General features: G+C 47.4%; 1 protein-coding gene and 1 long non-coding RNA gene across 4 annotated transcripts in view; one reads left to right on the forward strand and one right to left on the reverse strand.

Moving 5' to 3' along the window:
* Window positions 1-20,560, forward strand: part of FXYD6 (FXYD domain containing ion transport regulator 6) — an 84,066-nt gene that overhangs the window by 14,712 nt on the left and 48,794 nt on the right. The window contains exon 1 of one of the 2 annotated variants that reach the window (XM_083163139.1): window positions 4,481-4,719. The exons of the other annotated variant lie outside the window; for it this stretch is intronic. The gene's annotated coding sequence lies outside the window, so the exon portion shown is untranslated. Of the gene's footprint in view, window positions 1-4,480; window positions 4,720-20,560 lie in introns of those variants that run through there. 2 annotated transcript variants of the gene reach the window in all.
* Window positions 1-20,560, reverse strand: part of LOC146042872 (uncharacterized) — a 165,133-nt gene that overhangs the window by 10,043 nt on the left and 134,530 nt on the right. The gene's annotated exons all lie outside the window — the stretch shown is intronic.

Raw genomic sequence — 20,560 nt, forward strand, 5'->3', positions numbered from 1 at the left:
GATATCGATTGTCAATATATAATCAAGATCGCATAGCACATAGGAGGTCATTCTGGTTGACTCGCAAAACTGCGAATTTCATGCGGGATCAAAATCAGTCAGGGGTCACGGCCATCAAATGATTTCTTAAGCTTCTGCAAATCTAAGTCACTCTGTGAACAGGGAGTGCAGCTTCCCCAGTTCGCATGGGGCTGCCCAGCGTTATCCTGGGCGCACACAGACTATGCAAGTCTCCGAAGGCACCCGCACAGAAGGTCTGCACATGCGCGTAAATGAATATGCTTATACGCAGGCCTTCACAATTGGTCCCCAATGCGGATTCGCAATGGGGAGAATCAACCAGAATGACCTCCATAGTGCAGATTGCTTTCCAGCACCCAATCCCGATTCTATTGGAATTGAATGTAGATATAGACTGAGCAGCATGGCCCCCGCTCCCACCCACTGCCTGCCAGCACCCTGTCGGGTCCTGCTGCCAAACTGCACCGTGTGTACACAATTTTTTCCCCATGTGTGAATAAATAAAGGGGGTTATTCTGGTTGATTGGCAAGGCTGTGAATTCGCAGCCTTGTGAGTCCACCAAACCCCACCTTGCGAATGGTGACCTGGCCTCCACCCATTTGCAAGGGCGATTCCCTCGCAGGGTTTGCAAATTGATGTTACACAGTAACATTCATTCAAAGCCTAGTGGGACCCACCCACATCATTCGATGGTCAGTGACCATCGAATGATGGCGAAGTTTCACGCATATAAAAGTGACTCTGAAATTAATTACATATGCGTGGACGCTTGGGAGGAAGTGGGCGGGCAGATCACATCCGGTGATGTCAGCTGGCCGCTCCCCGCAACCACGTCAACGGGGCTTTGAAACGCTGGGCGTTCCCATATGCAAATTACCCTGCCTGCGTCGTCGTCGTCCCCCAGCAAACACCCTGTTCGCCGTAGCCGCACGCACTGGGCGTATGCACATGTGCAGAAATTACCCTGCACATACGCATATGCCCACCATCCGAGACACTGCGAACATGTAACTATATGGCAACCTGTTTGAGATTTATATAAATCCCACATGATATATGCTGCACGCCAATTGTTGTATAAGCAACAATGCGGAACACTCTATTATTTACTAAGACGGTACTATATATTCTAATGGGCAGGCGATGGGGGGGGGGGATGCTCTAACATCCACGCCCCCTTACCTAACATCCACGATCTCTTACCTAACATATGCGATAATTATGGCAAAGGACAGCTCTTTCGGTAAGAGCTGTCCTTTGCGGTGAGAGTCAGCAGGTCCCACCGGAACCCGGCGGCTCTCCCCTCCCTCCCTTACCCGGCGCTGCTGCGCCGGGCTCTCCTCCTCCCTGCACCTGGAAGAGGATCATAGTGCAGGGAGGAGGAGGTCACAGGTCCAGGCAGCACAGCTCTGTGCTGCCCGAACACAGGTGAGGGGGGGTCAGTGCGGGGCGGCGGTGGGTCGCGTTAGAAGCCCATAGGCTTCTATGGGGCATTGCAAGATTTTTCTGCCGATGCCTCCCGTCGCGGTTACCCGGTGGGGGAGGCTTAGAGCACCCCAAAATGCGGTAAAAACCCGATAACAAAGTTATTACCGCATTTTTAGTTTAGAGAATCTCCCCCAATATGTGGTACTCCAGCTGCTGCAGAACTACACATACCAGCATAAACTGCCTCAGTATTGCAGCTGGGTTGCCACACATTGCCTACCCATGTCATACATTACACAACACTGGCAAAGACGCCCTTGTGGCATTTTTCATGTGGCGCACAAATGTTGGGCTATTGTTATGCTAATTAGAGCCTGTGCTTCCTCACAACTGTTACATGAAAACAATCCAAAGAAATCATACACGCCGCTTACAATGTCTATTCTCTAGCAGAGCACTGCCCCTGGCCCCAACTAGACTCATGGTACCGTGGGCTCTTTATACTTATCCTTCATCCCCTCATGGATTTCTGCTTAGTACAAACTCTACATCATCCCTCACCCCAAAATATCTCATTTCCCTTCCTTTGATTCTTAAATCTATCACTGCTCTCTGTTCTGCCCTCTGAGCTATCATCTCTGTATACAGATGAGATGCCCTCGTTATATTTAATTCCATCAGTCTTCCTGCTGCAGCGTTGCTTAAATCTGGCTGTCTGGGTCACGTGTTGCCTCTCCTCTTGCACATACAGTACCTACTAGAATAGACTCTACTCATGTATCAGATTTAAGACGTGTTAAGATGCATTTTTTTCTGCAAAAAACACTTCTATTTCAGATGAGGTGTTTCTATGGGCAGCCAATCAGATTGTACTTCTTATTTATTTAGTACCGTCTAGAACCCCCACACAGGGGACGTTTTCCAGGTCTCCGCACAGAATCACAAGTTAAATAATTAGCTCAGGGTTGCCGACTTTTCCAGTCTCCGTGACGTCATTAAGGCCCGTCCCCATGATGTAAAATAACCTAATTTGCGGATCCCCGTGGAGGGGGCGGGGCTAAAATGACGTGATTGTGCCATTTTAGCTCCACCCCCTCCTCTGAGACACGCGGATTGCTGCATTTAAATGCCGATGTCGGGGGGAAGTCGCTGCAATCGGGGGTGGGGGTCCCCCAGAATCCGGGAGGGTTGCCCACCGTTTTCCCGGTGCGATGTATGCAATGAGATGCCCGCTCCCGAGGCATCTCATAGTACAAAAAGTATGTGCTGCACATACTTTTTGTACTGTGTTTTGATCGCATCGCATGCACAACACATGCGATGCGATGCTATTTTAGCACAAAACGTACCGTGTAATCGGTACGTGTATGGGCACCTTTATTGTGACATTGGCACCTTTATTGTGACATTGTGAGTGTTTTGTACAATACATGTTTGCTGTTCATTTCTGTAAAACATAAGGGGGCGCTATTTCCATCAGTGCCTCAGGCTGCACAATAACTCGTGATAGGCCAGACCAAGAAACCAGGATCTCTCCATTAAACAGAAGGGGGTGCACATAAGCCTTAAGGGATTTCTTTTGTTTAATTAAATCTGGCATCATCGTCATGGTGATTAAACCTGTTTTGATGCTGAATCCACATACTTTTCTCATTCCAGGTGAAATATCTATGAGAAATAGCCATGGTGACACATTACGATATTGCATAGTATGTGCCCAGCTTGGCACTTGTGACTCTCTGATTCAGCCCATGCATATAGTGGGAAAGGGCATGTGAAGTATAGAGCCAGCCACCTGGGTCAGCAGATGGTCAGAGCTGCATTTGATGTATAGAAAATAGTTTTGGACGGTGTGAACATTTTCATGGACAGCAAATTCCAGGTGCAAACTCAAAACACTGTAACAGTTCCTGCAATACATTAAAGGTCCATACACAGTGGGTGATTTTGCCCAGCGTGTATGGACAACAATGATGGGGAAGATCGCTGGGCGCTGAGGGTCGCTTAGTGTATGCACACTGAGCGGTTTTGGACCTTCGGATGATTTTCCCGGGGATGGACGAATTTCCATAGCAGGACCGCAACGCTTATCTGCTGGTAATACCATCAGATGAACAGCGGCCGCCAGCGATGATGCGGAACCGTGCATCATCGCTCACCGCTGCACCGTACACACTGGGGGCTTTTGAACTGAACTCTGCCATAATCACCACAGGGAGTGTCAGGGAAAACGCAGGCGTGCCCAGGCATGTGAGGGGAAGTTGTGTGAAGTCACATCCTGCCCTGATCCAATTGCTTCTATCGCAGCCTCCGAGTACGTCCTGGGTGCAGCGGGGTGCTACCAACACCCCCAAAGTGATGCCACTATGTCACAGGTTCTCAAAGTCGGTCCTCAGGACCCCACACAGTGCATGTTTTGCAGGTCTCCTCACAGAATCACAAGTGAAATAATTAGCTCCACATGTGGATCTTTTCAAATGTGTCAGTGAGTAATGAATGCACCTGTGCACATGCCGGGTGACCTGGAAAACGTGAACTGTGTGGGGTCCTGAGGACCGAGTTTGAGAACCCCTGCACTATGTGATCACTTACATCCAGGTCCAGATTCCTCTGTACATGCGCAATTTCAATATACTGCATTGGATTACACGGTCATCTCCAACCCACCAGAGAGAGCCTTTTCTGAATGCATTAAAGCCTGAATCAGATTGATAAATATACTCTGAGGATTATAACACAAAAATAAAAAAACTCCTCCAAACCTTTAAGTCTATCTTTGTTGCTATGGCGTTAGTATGAATCAGCCTTCAGAAAATAAAAAACGCCTCTTAAATAAACACATCTGATTGCCTTATCAGTAAGCAAGTGTATAACTTTCTGTGTCCAGTAACATGTTTCCCAGTCTGGAATACATCCAGCAAGGAGCAAACATTCCAAATGTGAGCGGAGAGGAGGTGGAGTAAAGAGGTTCGGATCTTATTTTAATTAAAGTGCAGGATTCATCCAACCTTGAGAGAAGCCTTTATTTCAGTCACAAGGAAGAAAGCAGCAGGCACATAAACACCCTCCCATTACTGGTCCATAAGGAACACACTGAGACTCTCCCTCCCTTACAGGATGTGCGATTAACCAGCACAGCCGCCTGCACCTATCGCTAACAGCGCAGTCACACACACACACACACAGGCAGACAAGCTCCAACAAGACAGCACAGCACAGACAGTGTACCACCTGCTGCCTACATATTCAGGGAACAGCATCCCAACAAGGTAACAAAGAAATAGCATTGACTGTGTAGCCTAGGATGCATAAATGCTCTGTATTTTCAGAATGAAATATTTATCCAGTGCAGAATGAAAGGGGCACAATGGGGGTGGGCTGTGTTACACATTCTATGGCATAATGGTAAAATCGTGATGAGCCGGTCATAAATGACATGGGGGATTATCTCTGTAAGTGTGGAAGGTTGCTTGCGGATATACGTATAGAATATACAGCATATTAGGAGGTTCTGTGCTACCTGTGCGTGAAAAAGTCACTGGGAGCTTATTCGAGATTCTCATTGTGTTTTGTTCTTGAAAGCAAAAAAATAAAAACACCAGGGAAAGCTCAAATAACAGACCGCCGTCTGCTGTGGGTCTAACTAGATGACATGTGTAGGGGGTCTATTGTCTGTCTCCTTTGTCTATGGACGCTGTACCTTCTGCCCATTCACACAGGTTCTCTATGTATTGTACCGTACTATACAGATACGATGATTTAGTTAGATAAAGAGGTTTATCTCTAGTAATCTTAGGATCTGTCGATGTTAGTGGGTGAGTAACAGCAGGTTTTTTTTTTCACCCATATTCGGTGTGATCCCAATCCCCAATATCTCTTCTCCTTGAAGATGCTCCAGAAATTGTGTGTGAATGATTTAAAGAGCAAATGCCAGCTGTATTGTCTGTACACACAGCCATGTTCTGAGCCGTGCAACAGGAGTAATGCAACTTGTAGGAGGTTTGTTGTCGTGTTCCATTCTCAGCTCTATTTAAAGGGATTGTCGTGTTCCAAAATCTGATTTTTGGGAATGTGTTCACATTTATCTGTCTACGTGTTGCCTGGCACTTCCAGTAAAGATGGACTCTTGTATTCCACTACGATGAGCACACTCTCCATACACATAGTGATACAGTATATAACACAGCAATAAGCACCACTTAGCATTAAGGTAGACTAGCAGAATTGATCCGGCGGTTGATGAATTTGAAATTTAAACCTGGACCACCGGTACTTTACCCCCAGGGCTCCTGCTAGAGAATGGGGGCTCTTTTAAGGGGCTTATTCGAGTCACATGGATCACAGATGCAAACGACAGCAGTGTGCATACATGGCATGTGCAGAAGTAACCGTGTGCAATTCTCAGGGCAGCGACTGGGAGGCGGTACATTGATTGCACGGAACCACCCTGACTCATGGGAGTGTCACGAGCATCAACCGACCGACCAAACTATATATTGGCCACAGAATCCATTGCATATGATGTTACAAGTAGGCGGGCATATTCAAATGGGGTCTACTGGCCAGACATGACGGCCAGAAATGTAACAAGTGTCTGAGCATAACATTGTTTGTTTATAAACCTTAACAGTCGTTAAGTGTGCACACAGCCTTACAGATGAAGCAGCCTTGGGTGTTTATTTAATAATTATATATTTTAATAATTAGATAAAGTAATCCAAGCAGGTAACAGTGTGAATGTCAGCCTCAGCTGTCTGTAGTTTAAAAATGATGGGACTGCCTCAGGGTTCTCCCACTGTCTGGGGGATATAGGAATGTGCCGTCATCTCTGAGAGTGACTGCTGTAAAAACGACACTGTGCTAAAATGTATTACTGGCAGTTCTGTGATATTAAAGGATAAATATTGTAGTGATGACAAACTTAATGCACTCTGGACCTTATTCTGCTCCGTTCGGATGACCGCGTGGTTTCTGATTTGCGCATGCGGATTTCTGCGCATGACCTGGGTGCGTGCACCAATGGCGAACAAACTGTTCACCAGGTGCACGCATCCAAGATAGCGGGTGGGAGTGGAGAGGGGCATGGATGGCGGGGCAGCTCATTAGTATATTGGAACGGAAATGGGCCGATGACGCGGGTGCGGAGGGCGAGCAGCTGACATCACCGGATGTCAGCTGCCCGGCCACTTCCCCCGAGCGTCTACACATGTACAGTATAAGTGACTTCAGAGTCACTTTTATATGTGTGCGCCTTTGCTATAATGATATGGGCGCATCGCACAAGGCTGCGAATGGATGTTACTGTGTAAAAAAAAAAGTGACACTCGGAAAATGGCTGCCCCCATACTGCAGACATTTTTGAGGATACTAGAGGAGGCGGCGGCCTCCTCTAGCGACCTTAAAAACGGTCTACTGTCATATTCCGAGTGTCACTTTTCATTAGCAGCAGTAGCCGGGAGAGCCGGGACCCGCAAACAGATGCGGCAGGAGGTAACGGCCTCACGGGGGAGGGTTTTGTTAACCCTACAGGGGGGGGGGGGGGGGATTTGTTAACCCCTGGGGGGGGGGGCTGCCAATATTTGCGGCAGGGGGGTCGCATAATAGTTACGCCGCTGGGCAGTGTGGTCAGCACTGACCATGCATGTGTAGCCCCCTAACAACCGGCATAGCAGATCGCATTGACGGGCTCCTTTCGTAGCTTCAGTCCCTGCATCTACAAAGACATAAATCCCACCATTAGGATGGCATCAGTGGCGGAACTTGTTAGTGGTTGGCCCTGGTGCAAAAATATAATTTGGGTCTCCCTCCTCCACCCCAACCAAGGTTCACAATATGCCACACAGCATTGGGTGTCAGCAGTGGGCCCTTTAGTACTCAGGCGCCCAGTTGCAATACACCTGCTGCACCAATGGTAGTTCCGCCTTGTTTGGCACATTTCTTGCCATGTGTATACACCGGGTGCGTGCGGCCACGGCAAAAAGAATGTTCGTCTGGTGCATGCGCTCAAGGCTGAGGCCAGGGGGTGTGGGGTGGTGGTGTATAGTCGCACCCATGGGAACGCCCAGCGTTTCATGGGCATTCCCATGTAAACACTGGGCGTTCCCATGTAAATGTTGGGCGTTTCCATGGTAATCGGGCCATCACATCGGTGCCGGGGGTGGGTAGTTGACGTCACAAGATGTCATCTGCCCACCCACTTCTTCCCGAGAGTGCACGCAAATATAAGTGACCTGAGAGTCACTTAAGGTGCCCATACAAGGTGCGTTGCAATGCGATGTGCGCTCCCGCGGGCATCTCATCGCACAGTACAAAGAATATGTGCTGCACATACTTTTTGTACTGCTTTTTGATCGATTCGCATGCAAAACGCATGCGTTGCGTTGCGATGCAATCCAGCCCATAACGGGTGTGATCATCGCACCGTGTATGGGCACCTTTAGATATGCCTGCACGTTCCACATCAATATATAATTTAGTGTGTGTGGGACTTTATATTCTTATGATGGTCCATTGCAACGTACAATCATTGTATTGTGTCATTACTGCTTTCCTTGCATTTATTAGCATTGGTAAGCATGTAATCAGCTATGAGGATTACACCTGTTGGTACCAATAACTACATACCCACTGTTCTGTGTGCTCACATTCAGCAATGAATGCAAAGGAGTCAATGCAGTTTAGCAGCTTTATATATAAACTATGATACGCTTAATTTGTGTCCATAATATGCCTCAGGGGCAGCTGGGCCACCTGCAATTCCACTATTCAGCGGTTTACTCCGATTCCCTGGTGGGGTAAGCAGCGGCCAGGCTTACTGTACATGGTCATTAGCTTACAACCAATCTTGGGACTTTTTGCCAACCCAGTCCAGATCCCCTGATGAGGTTTGATATGAACTGAGCCTCGGTTAAAATATTTGTGCGTTTCGGAATTCTGATTATAAATTCAAATGTCAGGTTTTGGATTGCTAAAATGACATGGTTTAACTGTTAAACCAAAATATGTTGATGAATTAAAGTCTTCATACCAAACCGCAATTGCCGGGGTCAAAAAGTATTTTGTAATTCCGCTTTAAACTTAATCCAGAAAATGAGTCTTTCTCTGTAGATTGCGTCTAGAAGAGGCTTCCCTTCCCTCCCGCTTCCTGGGGCAACTCAGATTTCCTCTGTTTTTGATAGCAGATGCTTGTTGCTTCCACGTCTTGCTATTTTCCCTCTATCCTCACCCCCTCACTCGTCTTTTTATCTATGGGCTTGTATAGAAGGAACAGCCTGGAATAGTGATTTTTTTTTTAACCCTATGATTACTATCCTCCAACTGCTCACTGGCACCGATTACTGTGGGGAAGTGCTGTAAACTGGTCTAGAACCACATGGGGCATAAATATTTAATATTATTTATGGGACTGTTCTGCAAAATATTTAATTTGCAATAAAGGGGCTCAGTAGAGTAACAAATATAAAACACAGAGGACCTCATTCAGATCCTGTTGGAATTGCTTCCTGATGCACAAAATACTGATGTTCGGTGTTATGTGCAGGATCTATTGTACATGTGCACCAACCGGTCCTGTAATGTAGGAAGCAGCGCGCCATCAGACTGTCAGTGAGTGAAAATGGGGGCACATTGTCACCGTTTAGGGTTGAGGGAATAGGCCAGGCATCTCCGTCATTGGACGGAGATTTGCAGTGAGTGACTTGCGTGTTCCAATGGCTTCCACAGTGATCCGATACTGTGTCCTAGGATGCAGCTCAGATCACTAATGCGACAGGTGGTGTCAACTTGTAGTAGATGCCTCCTTCTAAATGACCACACAGAGCTATCACTGATACTTCCATGGAAGCAACAGTGACAGCAACTCCAACCACATCTGAATCAGGCCTAGAGTGTCCAGAATACGTTTATTTCCTGTGCCTCAATCATACTTGCTACCCTCAGGTCCATTTCTAAGCCCGGAAAGGTGGGCAATTCCTCTGCAATGCTGTCAGTCTCCAGCAATTGCCCCTTGGCTGGGGGGTTTGGTTGGACAAAATGATGCAATTCATGCTGAAACGTGTCCTTTTAGCGCCCCCCCCCCCCCCCCCCCCCCAAAAAAAAAAACACACACACATACACACACACACACACTGGTCAATGCCACAGTACTGGTATAGCAAAACGGTGGGCATGGCTAAGATGATGTGACAGCACAGACCACGCCCCCATACAGGCTTCTCACCATAAGCCCTGTTCCCATCTGCCCCTTATGCCCCTTAATCACTACGCCAGCCCCGACCAGCAGCCAAAAAGTAGGCTACATGGCCTCAATGCAAAAAGATCCCTATTGAATTTTGAGCTCATTCAAACCAAATAAATTTTTTACATAGTTTTCTAGCGAGGTATTCTGCCAACCCACTCTGTGCCACTGTCAGGGTCAGTGCAGTAAGCAAATCCAATAAGAGTTGTTAGTAAATTGTTTTTTTTTAATATCTCTGATGTTTTGGTGGCACGTGTTTCGTATACTGCCTCTCATGTGAACAGCAGGTAGGCTAGATCTGTGATAAAAAAAAAATCTTGGTGCCTACACACGTTCCAGAGCAGTTGGAAAATCGCACCTGGAAACCAGCATGAGACATATGCAAGGTGCAACAATATTGACACATGCTGCCATAAAGCAATTAGAAGGATTGTGTTTCACATTATCTAATATCAACAGGACATGAGATTACATTGCATTATCCAGAGCAATTGTGTGGAGTTGAATTGGATAAGCTGAATTTCTCTGGTCTCCACAAGTAGAAGGGGGTCTTAAGGTGCCCACACACTTGAGAGATCTGCAATCTTAAAATGTGCGCATAAATTAGCCTTGAAATCTTTTGTCCGTCCTGGACAAAAGATTCCAGGCAAGCGCAGACCTTTACCAAAGATAACATACCATATGCGTTCCTGTGGATCTTTTGTTAAATCTCCTGATCTCTCATGCAGCACGTAAGATCAGAAGATTTAGCAAAAGATCCACGGGAGCGCGCATCGGACCGAAATCGGCCGATTGGTAAACATCGAATGATATATCGGCCGATTTATCGGAAATCGGCCAGAAAATCGTTCTAGTGTGTAGGCACCTTAAGTGGCTGTTTCCATAGGTACACAATTGCCCATACAGGACGCCATACTCAGACAACTGCACCTACTATTCGGCTGGTGCAAGTTCCCATGGTGCATCTCTCCAATGGTGCGCCTAAACAGATTTGCACCATTGTAATATTTGTAAGTTGAGTCTGAGGCATTAGCATAAAGACAAAGACATTGCTATGGCAAAATATTCAGTCGCTTCTACTGGAGTCTATCAGGTATAATCTGTCAGAAACAAAGTTCCCATTTTCCTCGAGGCAATATAGAGGTAGTGTAGTGCGGTCAGTGCTGCAGACACTGGAGGTCTCACCAGGCACGCCAGAGGTTCAAGGAAGGAAAGGGCCTTTTGTAAGTCCCTCGCCCCCAAACTTTCTGATGGCAGCTCTGTGTGTCCGAATGTGACAGCACCAAAATGTTTTAGAGTACAATCCTGGCTTTATGAAAATAAATATCCAGCTTTAGTGGCTGATAGGAAGAATAAGCTGTTGTTTTCTCACAGAGCGAACCTCATGTCACAGGCAGTGGTGTATGTAGAATGGGTTGGGTTACCACCTCATCCCTTTAATTCCGGACACATATTAATTACACAGGTTCTGTGGCAGTTTGAAACCAGGTAAAATAGAGTTTTAAAGTGTGGCAGTATAAAACCAGGTGAAATGGAATCTTGAAGTCAGCCAGCCACAGAACCTGTGTAATTAATAAGTGTCCGGAATTAAAGGGATGAGGTGGTAACCCTAAAGGCCCCCATACACTATGCGATTTGGGCATGATTTTCGGACGAATCGGGCCGTGAAATCGGCCCAAATCGCACTTGCAGACACCCCGTCGGATCCGATGCGCGGTCCCGTGCGCATCGGGTCAGGAGGTCAGACGGGCTGCACATAAGATTTGCTAAATCTTATGTGCAGCCCAGCCCCGGAGCCATGCGGGGGATGCCGGCTATGGAGAGCCGAGCAGGGGGAGGCTGCATAGGGAGCCAGGCAGGAGGCACTTGAAGCTGTTGTGGTGGGGTGACAGTGGGAGCAGGGCGCCGGGCAGGGAGGATGACGCTGGCTGCCGGGAGGAACAGATAACTTTTAAAAAAAAGCCCATACAGATGACTAGCAAGCCATTGATTGGCTGAGACCTCTCTCAGTCAATCGCTGATTGGCTGAGAGAGGTCTCAGCCAATCAATGGCTTGCTAGTCATCTGTATGGGCTTTTTTTTTTTTCAAGTTATCTATCTGTTCCTCCCGGGCCGGCTCCCGCCGCTGCCCGGCAGTCAGCGTCATCCTCCCTGCCCGGCGCCCTGCTCCCGCTGTCACCCCACCGCAACAGCCTCCTCCTGCCCGGCTCCCTATGCAGCATCCCACTGCTAGGCTCTCTTTTAGCCGGCATCCACCACCCGCTGATGTCCCCGCATGGCTCCCTCCTCCTGCAGCTCCCCGGGGACTGCATATGATAAATCCATGCGATTTATCATATGCAAACCTTGGCACATCAAGTGCCTAATCGTGTGTCCCCCTCCCGGGGAGCTGCAGGGTGAAATCAGGTCCGACTTGTCCCTAGGACAAGTCGGACTGATGTATGGGGGCCTTTAGAATGGGTGCAGTGTGTGCTGTGCACCATTTTTATTTCATACTTACCCTCCAGAGTAATGCGATGGCGGCCGCAGCGCTGCTGAAATCCCTGGAAAAATGGACCCTGCGCTCTAGTGCTCAGACCCTACAGCTCCACGCTGCTGCTAGGGAGATCACAGGAAAAATGGCTTCCGCACCATTTTTCTGAAGATATGCGCAATAAGACTCCTACAATGCGGTGGTAGTGCTGGCAGAGAGAAGGGGGCCCCGGAGGGAGGAGAATGCACATGGGCATTCTCCTTTCGTAGGGGGTGATTCAGACCGATGTTAGGTGTTTGCGCATGCTCATACCCCCTGAGTGAACACCTTCGGCAAGTTTCACACTCGCCGGGGCGTTCACTCCAGGATGGGCAGCAGGGGGCGGAAGCAGGGGACCGCCCAGTGTTTCATGGCCCTGCCCACAAAAACAGTGGCCACGCCCATAGGAACACTGGACATACCCCTGCGAATGCAGGCGTGTCTATGCCTTTTTGGGGCGGGTGGCTGACATCACATTATGTCCGCGCCTGCCCCGAATTCAGCCATCGCCGGCCATAATAAGTCAGTCTATTATTAACGAAAGGGGGAAAAAATCATTCATGTGTATGTGACCGCATCCGCTCACATGCTATGGAGCGGATTTGGGCATCGGGGACAGCGTTTTGGCAGGGCAGTGTTTACAGCTAGGCTGAGAATATATACGCACCATAGCGAACTGGTCTGAACCAGACCCTTAAAATGCCCCTGGCCACAGAAGTCCAGTGGGCCTGGCTTTTGGTTAAGATAAATCTGAACCAGGAGGTAGTCACAAAGTTGACACTACAATGTCAACAGATGGAGGGTGACATTTAATGGCATGCGATTTTTTTTTGGTGGCGATATTTTTGCCAAAAACTGACAATTTCGCAATTTTTCTCAAAATTGCACAATTAATGAGATGTGAAATGCAGCAAAAATGGTGCATTTTTGCTGCAAAATCGCACATTCTGAAGTGGCGATTTTTAATAACGCCAGAACTCGCATCCAGATGTTTTCCCATTACAAATCGCATATTTAATGAGATGCAAAAATCACTAAAAATCACCACAAATGCAGACCAGGTTCTGACAGGCGAATTTGACTGAACCATGGACAGATCATTGAGCTCTGTCCATGGTTCTGTCTTAAAAAATGTGTCAAAGTAAAAAAAAAAATATATGGCGTGAGGTCCCCCCTCCTGAGCAAAACCAGCCCTGGGCTCATTGAGCCGGACCTGTTCCAAAAATACAGGGGACAAAAAGCATAGGGGTCACCCGTATTTCTAAAACCACTCCCGGACTGTTGGACCAGTCCTGATTCCAAAAATACGGGGGACAAAAAATATGGGGGTCCCCCGTATTTTGAAACCAGCACCGGGCTCCAACAGCCTGCAGTGTCATGCCACAGCCGGGGGACACTTTTTAGATAAGGTCCCTCCAGCCGTATCATGAGCACCGTGGCTGGTGGTCAGCCTTGGACGGAGTACCTGGGAGTGGGCACCCCCCCAATAAAGGGGTCCCACCCTCAGGCTTCACCCATCCAGGGCTGAAGCCCGGGGCTGTCACCGGTGTCCGTGGGCTGTGGACGCCAGTCTGATAGGGTTAATTCATCCATACCAAACATTGCTTTATACAGGTGAACTACAAGTCCCAGCAGGCCTCCCCCACATGCTGGGACTTGGCAAACCACAAGTCCCAGCATGCGGGGCATTAGTGGGCCCGCTGGGACTTGTATTCCACCTGTAAAAAGAATTTAAAAAAAATACACACAGAAAAAACTACAAGTTTATCACACACACACACACACTACCTTAATTTTACACCAAGATACTTACAGCACAAGGGTCCAGTGCTGACTCCCTCCTCCACTGCCGGCTCATCCCGCACTGACAGCGGGGTTAGCCGGCTTCCTCCGTCCCTGCTAACAGTCTCTATATCGCTGTCACATCGCTATAGAAGCTATTAGCGGGGTTGACTCTATGCATCTCCATGGAGACGCTTTCAGCCAATCGGGGCTGAGCTATGCATCTCCATGGAGACACATAGAGCCAACCAGGCTGTTAGCAGGGACGGAGGAAGCCGGATCAACCCGCTGTCAGTGCGGGGTGAGCTGGCAGTGGGGAAGAGAGTCAGAGCTAGACCCTGGTGCTGTAAGTATCTTGGTGTAAAATGAAGGTGTGTGTGTGTGTGTGTGTTTAATAAACTTGTACTTTTCTCAATGTGTGTGTTTTTTTTTTTTTTACTTTATTGGGGGGTCCCCTCTCCCCCAGGTACCCCATCCAAGGCTGACCAGCCATGGTGCTCATGGTACAGCCAGGGGACCTTATGTAATAAGTGTCCCCCGGATGTGGCATGACACCGCGGGCTGTTGGAGCCCAGTGCTGGTTTCAAAATATGGGGGACCCCTACGCTTTTTGTCCCCTGCATTTTTAGAACCAGGTCCGGCTCAATGAGCCCGGGGCTGGTTATGCTCAGGAGGGGGGACCTCGCGCCACGCATTCGCCATTTCCATGACTAAAAATCACACATTTTCATGACTAAAAAATTCACACTATTTTGCGGAAAATTTGCATCTCATTAAATATGCGCATTCTGGGGTGGAAATGCAAATTAAAAAAATGGGGTAATGTGAGATTTTGGAAAGTGACTAAAAATCTCATCCCACTAAATGTCACCCGGAATGTCAGTATTGGTAAAAGATCATCAGGCAACATGTCAACATTCTCAGAATGTCAACATTATACTCTACCTGACATTATACTTGTTGGCCTACAATATCAAAACAACGTGTATAAATGCATGGCTTTGTTTGGCTTCCTTTATAAATACGTAACTGAATTTAGGATACATGGTACAGTGTGTGAGCATCTTCTGAATGCTTGCCAAATTCACGCTGTAAATATTAACAGCGAGCGGTTTTCCTATAAGGAGAAGCAGGCCGCCAATGTCTCCCAGTACACAGCTCTGCGTGATGCAGAAACATCACACTACCAAGGACTCAGGATTACATTTCTTTGCCCTCCAGTGGGTTAATCTGAGCAAAGAGGATGCTGGGAGACATTTCTTGTTTATTTTGTCGGAGTGACACTCCTGTTGTTGCCATAGTAGCATCTCCTCCCTAAGTTGCTATGGAGACAGGATGTGCAAGGACCACATCTTCACACAGGGACCTAGATAATAAGGGTTGTGTTTTCTTACTGTGGGAGTCTGTGGGGAGTGGGAGTATGAGGTTATGCCAGCATGCCTGTCTGCCCCATGTACGTATGAATGAATACTGGGGCATGGAAATGAGTCTCTCATTCCTGGCATGATACCAGTCAGTTGTAGTTTGGATGTCACATATGAGACCATTTATGCAAATCATCAGCACTGCTGTAACACTAAACGGCGCGACTCCTGCCTGATGACTATATACCCTGTGCTGTGCAAGGCAGTCACAGCTGCCAACAGCATGTGCGTGTGTTTGCTGCTCCGTGGGTAATATAATCTGGCATATTTACATAGTTCAGCTATTTATATGCCTAAGTGTTAGGGGTATTATGAATGGCAATGTTTTTTTTCCATACATTTTCATGTAAAACTGACATTTCCAGGAATGATTTTTCAAAGTGGCTAGCTAGCACTGGGATTCAAACTGGCTCCTCCAGGAAGTCATACGCAATGACTTTCAGCGTTTACTACATGCTTGTTGGTTGTCCTATGCTCATGCTAAGCTTCAGGAGGGAAAAGCCAGGTGGCACACATGGGGCATGCAAGGCATACGTGTTATTATCACAGCATTACCCCTGCTGTGTAATACCAGCGTTGTACCACAGGGGGCAGAGCTAAAATGAGTTACAGCTAATCACGTCATAGAGCCCTCAGGCAATTTAAATTGGTCTAAAATCAACCGTAAAAGCCGACCACCACTTCCTGCTGATTTTCTGTTGGACAAAACATACCACGTGCAAGAAGCTGCTGAGATTCCTGTAATTCTGGTGTGTATGCATCTGCGATGGTTGGGTGTCTGTGATGGTCTGCATACACCTATGATGGTGGGGTGCCTGTGATGGTCTGTGTCCATCTATGATGGTGAGGTGTCTGTGATGGTCTATGTATATATATGATGGTGAGGTGTCTGTGATTGTCTGTGTATATCTACGATGATGAGGTGTCTGTGATGGTCTGTGTATATCTACGATGGTGGGGTGCCTGCGATGGTCTGTGTCCATCTATGATGGCATGTTACCTCTTATGATCTGCATACATCTACGATGGTGGGGTGCCTGCAATGGACTGTGTATATCTACAATGATGAGGTGTCTGTGATGGACTGTGTATATCTACGATGGTGTGGTGCCTGTGATGGTCTGTGTATATCTACGATGGTGTGGTGTCTGTGATGGTCTGTGTATATCTACGATGGTGGGGTGCCTGCGATGGACTGTGTATATCTGAGATGGTGTGGGGCCTGTGATGGTCTGTGTACATCTATGATGGTGGGGTGCCTGCGATGGTCTGTGTACATCTATGATGGTGAGGTGCCTGTGATGGTCTGTGTATATCTACAATGGTGGGGTGCCTGCGATGGACTGTGTACATCTATGATGGTGTGGTGCCTGCGATGGTCTGCATACATCTATGATGATGTAGTGCCTGCAATGGTCTGTGTACATCTATGATGGTGCAGTGCCTGCAATGGACTGTGTATATCGACGATGGTGTGGTGCCTGCGATTGTCTGCATACATCTACAATGGTGGGGTGCCTGCAATGGACTGTGTATATCTACGATGATGAGGTGTCTGTGATGGACTGTGTATATCTACGATGGTGTGGTGCCTGTGATGGTCTGTGTATATCTACGATGGTGTTTTGTCTGTGATGGTCTGTGTATATCTACGATGGTGGGGTGCCTGCGATGGACTGTGTATATCTGCGATGGTGTGGGGCCTGTGATGGTGTGTGTACATCTATGATGGTGGGGTGCCTGCGATGGTCTGTGTACATCTATGATGGTGAGGTGCCTGTGATGGTCTGTGTATATCTACAATGGTGGGGTGCCTGCGATGGTCTGCATACATCTACGATGGTGGGGTGCCTGCGATGGACTGTGTATATCTGAGATGGTGTGGGGCCTGTGATGGTCTGTGTATATCTACAATGGTGCAGTGCCTGCAATGGACTGTGTACATCTATGATGGTGTGGTGCCTGCGATGGTCTGCATACATCTACGATGGTGTAGTGCCTGCAATGGTCTGTGTACATCTACGATGGTGTGGTGCCTGCGATGGTCTGCATACATCTACGATGGTGTGGTGCCTGCCATCGTCTGCATACATCTACGATGGTGTGGTGCCTGCGATGGTCTGTGTACATCTACGATGATGAGGTGCCTGCGATGGACTGTGTACATCTACGATGATGAGGTGCCTGCGATGGACTGTGTACATCTACGATGATGAGGTGTCTGTGATGCATAGTTGCCTACCCTCCTGCATTCTGCAGGAGACTCCCTGAAATTCCAGCAATCTCCCTCTCTCCCTCATTAGTCTAGCAATCTCCCTCATGTCACCTAGCCCACATTACACGGTTACATTTTTTTGGAAAAAGTAATGAGAGATAGATACATTTACATTGTATCATCAGCGCCATTTCCCAGCACTTTACCAAGTATAGTATCTCTTACTAACTGCTTTGGGGCTCATCTACATTTGGATATAAGTCATTTAAAAAGATTCCTCTCAGATGTAGCAGTACACACCCACGCTTGTAGGTGCCACGTTCACAATCTCTCCATATATGGATCAAGACACGCCCTTTGGGAGGAGCATGACACGCCCCCCAATGGGACGCTTTGCAAAATTTTACTACCAACTATAATCTCCCTGAAATTAGTTTTCGAAAGTAGGCAAGTATGCTGTGATGGTCTGTGTATATCTATGATGGTATGTTGCCTGTGATGGTCTGTGTACATCTACAATGGTGTGGTGTCTGTGATGATCTGTGTCCATCTACATTGGTAGGCTGCCAGCGATGGCCAATGTACATTTATAATGGTGGGGCACATGTCCAGGAACAGATCTGCACATCTGCAGAGTGCGGTCCTGCTTCGTCACATGTGGTGACCCCTGAGTTGTTTAGGGTCGGGAAGTCAAAGACACAACAGCAATATGCACCGCGTCCATCTCTGAATGAGTCCCATAATTCCTACAGCCACAGTGAACAACATGGCTGGCTTCCTTTTTATAACAGACGTGACAGATCCTTAAGTGTTTCTTGATCTAAAAACAAATATTGATAATAACAGCTGCGATCATGTAATTTGGATCAGTTTTTATTCCCTCATTAGGCTAATATTAAAGTCTGGCCTGATTCATTGACGGATGCTATGACAACCCCAGCTATGATTGTGCATGCTTAGTAAAGGAATTGGTAATAAATCTGGCGCTTAGGAACTATTTACATGCACAATTGAGATATTGAGATTTAAAAAAAAACCTCAAATTCAATTCAAAAATTGCTTAAATGGGATATAGGTCCCTGATTTTTAAAGTGTGTACACATTAAGGCCCTATATACACTAGACAACCTGCAACACTACGGGCCAGCCAATCAGGGTGCCGCAGGCTGCATTTGCAAATATCATTGGACACCACTCTGCAATAGTGGTGCTGGTGCCCCCCCCCCCCCCCCCCCGATGGCTAACACTCAACGGCAAAAGTCTCCAATGCCTCCAGAAGTTACGCCACTGTACCGATATCATACAGTGACGTGGCTGCTCCCCATGCAGGCCATTGGTTACATATTCAAAGTTGACCTGCATGTACAGCCAACAGGTTAGTGAGGGTAATTGTTAATGATACATGCAGTGATAATGGTGCACTGAAGAGCGCATTGTTAATGAAATTGAGCATACACACTAGACAGACATCGCTTAGATATCTTTTAAAATCTCATCTAGTGTGTATGGGGCTTAAGGGATATTGTTCATGAACGATGATATCGCTAACGATTTTCCAAATAAACCGCCTGTTCGCCCGGAAAACAGTATAGTGCATACACACTGAATGATATCGTTATCATTCAACTTGCGAATTTGCACAACAGTGATCAGTACTGAATAACCCCCACAGTGCGTGCACATTGGGGGTTATTCTAGTTCACTCGCAAAGGCAAATTCCTTCTCAAATGGACAAAACCATGCGCACTGCAGGTGGGGTAGATGTAACATGTGCACAGAGAGAGAGTTAGATTTGGGTGCGGTTTTACTTCAAAGTGGCATCTACAGTATATTGCAGTGTAAAAATAAAGCAGCCAGTATTTTCCCTGCACAGAAACAAAATAACTCACCCAAATCTAATTCTCTCTGCACACGTTACATCTGCCCCACCTGCAGTGCACATGGTTTTGTCCATTTGAGAATGAATTTGCCTCTGCGAGCGAACCAGAATAAGGGCCTTTAGCCGATGTGCACCATAAAATCATTAACGATTACCGAAGCCTGTTGTTTTCTGTAAAGGAATCAAACTTTTCACAACTTCAGGGGTACATTAGATCAGGTCCTTTGAGCTGGCCAACAGCATAGGAGTCTTTCAGTTCAGGCTTGTTATTGTTTTTATAAGGTTCGATCATCTAAAGTAATAGTCGTCCGGGGGGTAATTGTAACATTTCCAGGGTTACGTCTGCCAATCCATGAGGCTAAGAATAAGCTGACCTTTGCTGCAACACTGAGACGCCAATTAGCGAGTGCAGTGTTTCTGGCATTTTGCCCACTCTCTTAAACGCCTCATTCTATCAATGAACAAGGTTGCAGTAACTAACTACAGCATAATGGAGGAGGCTAGTAATGGTGCAAAAATTCATTTGAAACCTAGCAGGAACACCAATAAAGGGGCCAATTCAGAGACGGTTGTATCGGGCCTAATTCGGACCCTTCTCTGATGTTTGGGGTTTGCCCATGCACGTTTATGCACATGGCAAAGCCTGGGAGTTTCACACTCAAAAGCCATTCGGTCCAGAGGGGGGCGGGCGGGGGTGGACATCAGGCTGGAGCAGGGGAACACATTTTATTGGCGTACCCATGAAAATACTGGGCATTCTCCTGGGATGGCAGACAGGCCGGTGCATGCTCAGTGCAGCGGCTGATGTCACATGACGTCAGCGCCCGCCCCCTTTACAGCGATCTCCGTGTGAAATAAAAGTCTGTTTTCACTGACTTTTATTTATGAAAGGGAAAAAATTATAGATGGTCGACGACCTTCGAATAATTACTGTCCCCTTCAGCCACATGCGAGGGGATGTGATCTCTAACTGTGTGGAGTTTGTATATTCTCCCCGTACTTGCGTGGGTTTCCTCCGTGTACTCCGGTTTCCATCCAGAATCCAAAAATATACAGGTAGGT

The sequence above is a fragment of the Crinia signifera genome, chromosome 19 (assembly GCF_055691185.1).
Source record: "Crinia signifera chromosome 19, ASM5569118v1, whole genome shotgun sequence".
Classification (NCBI taxonomy): domain Eukaryota; kingdom Metazoa; phylum Chordata; class Amphibia; order Anura; family Myobatrachidae; genus Crinia; species Crinia signifera.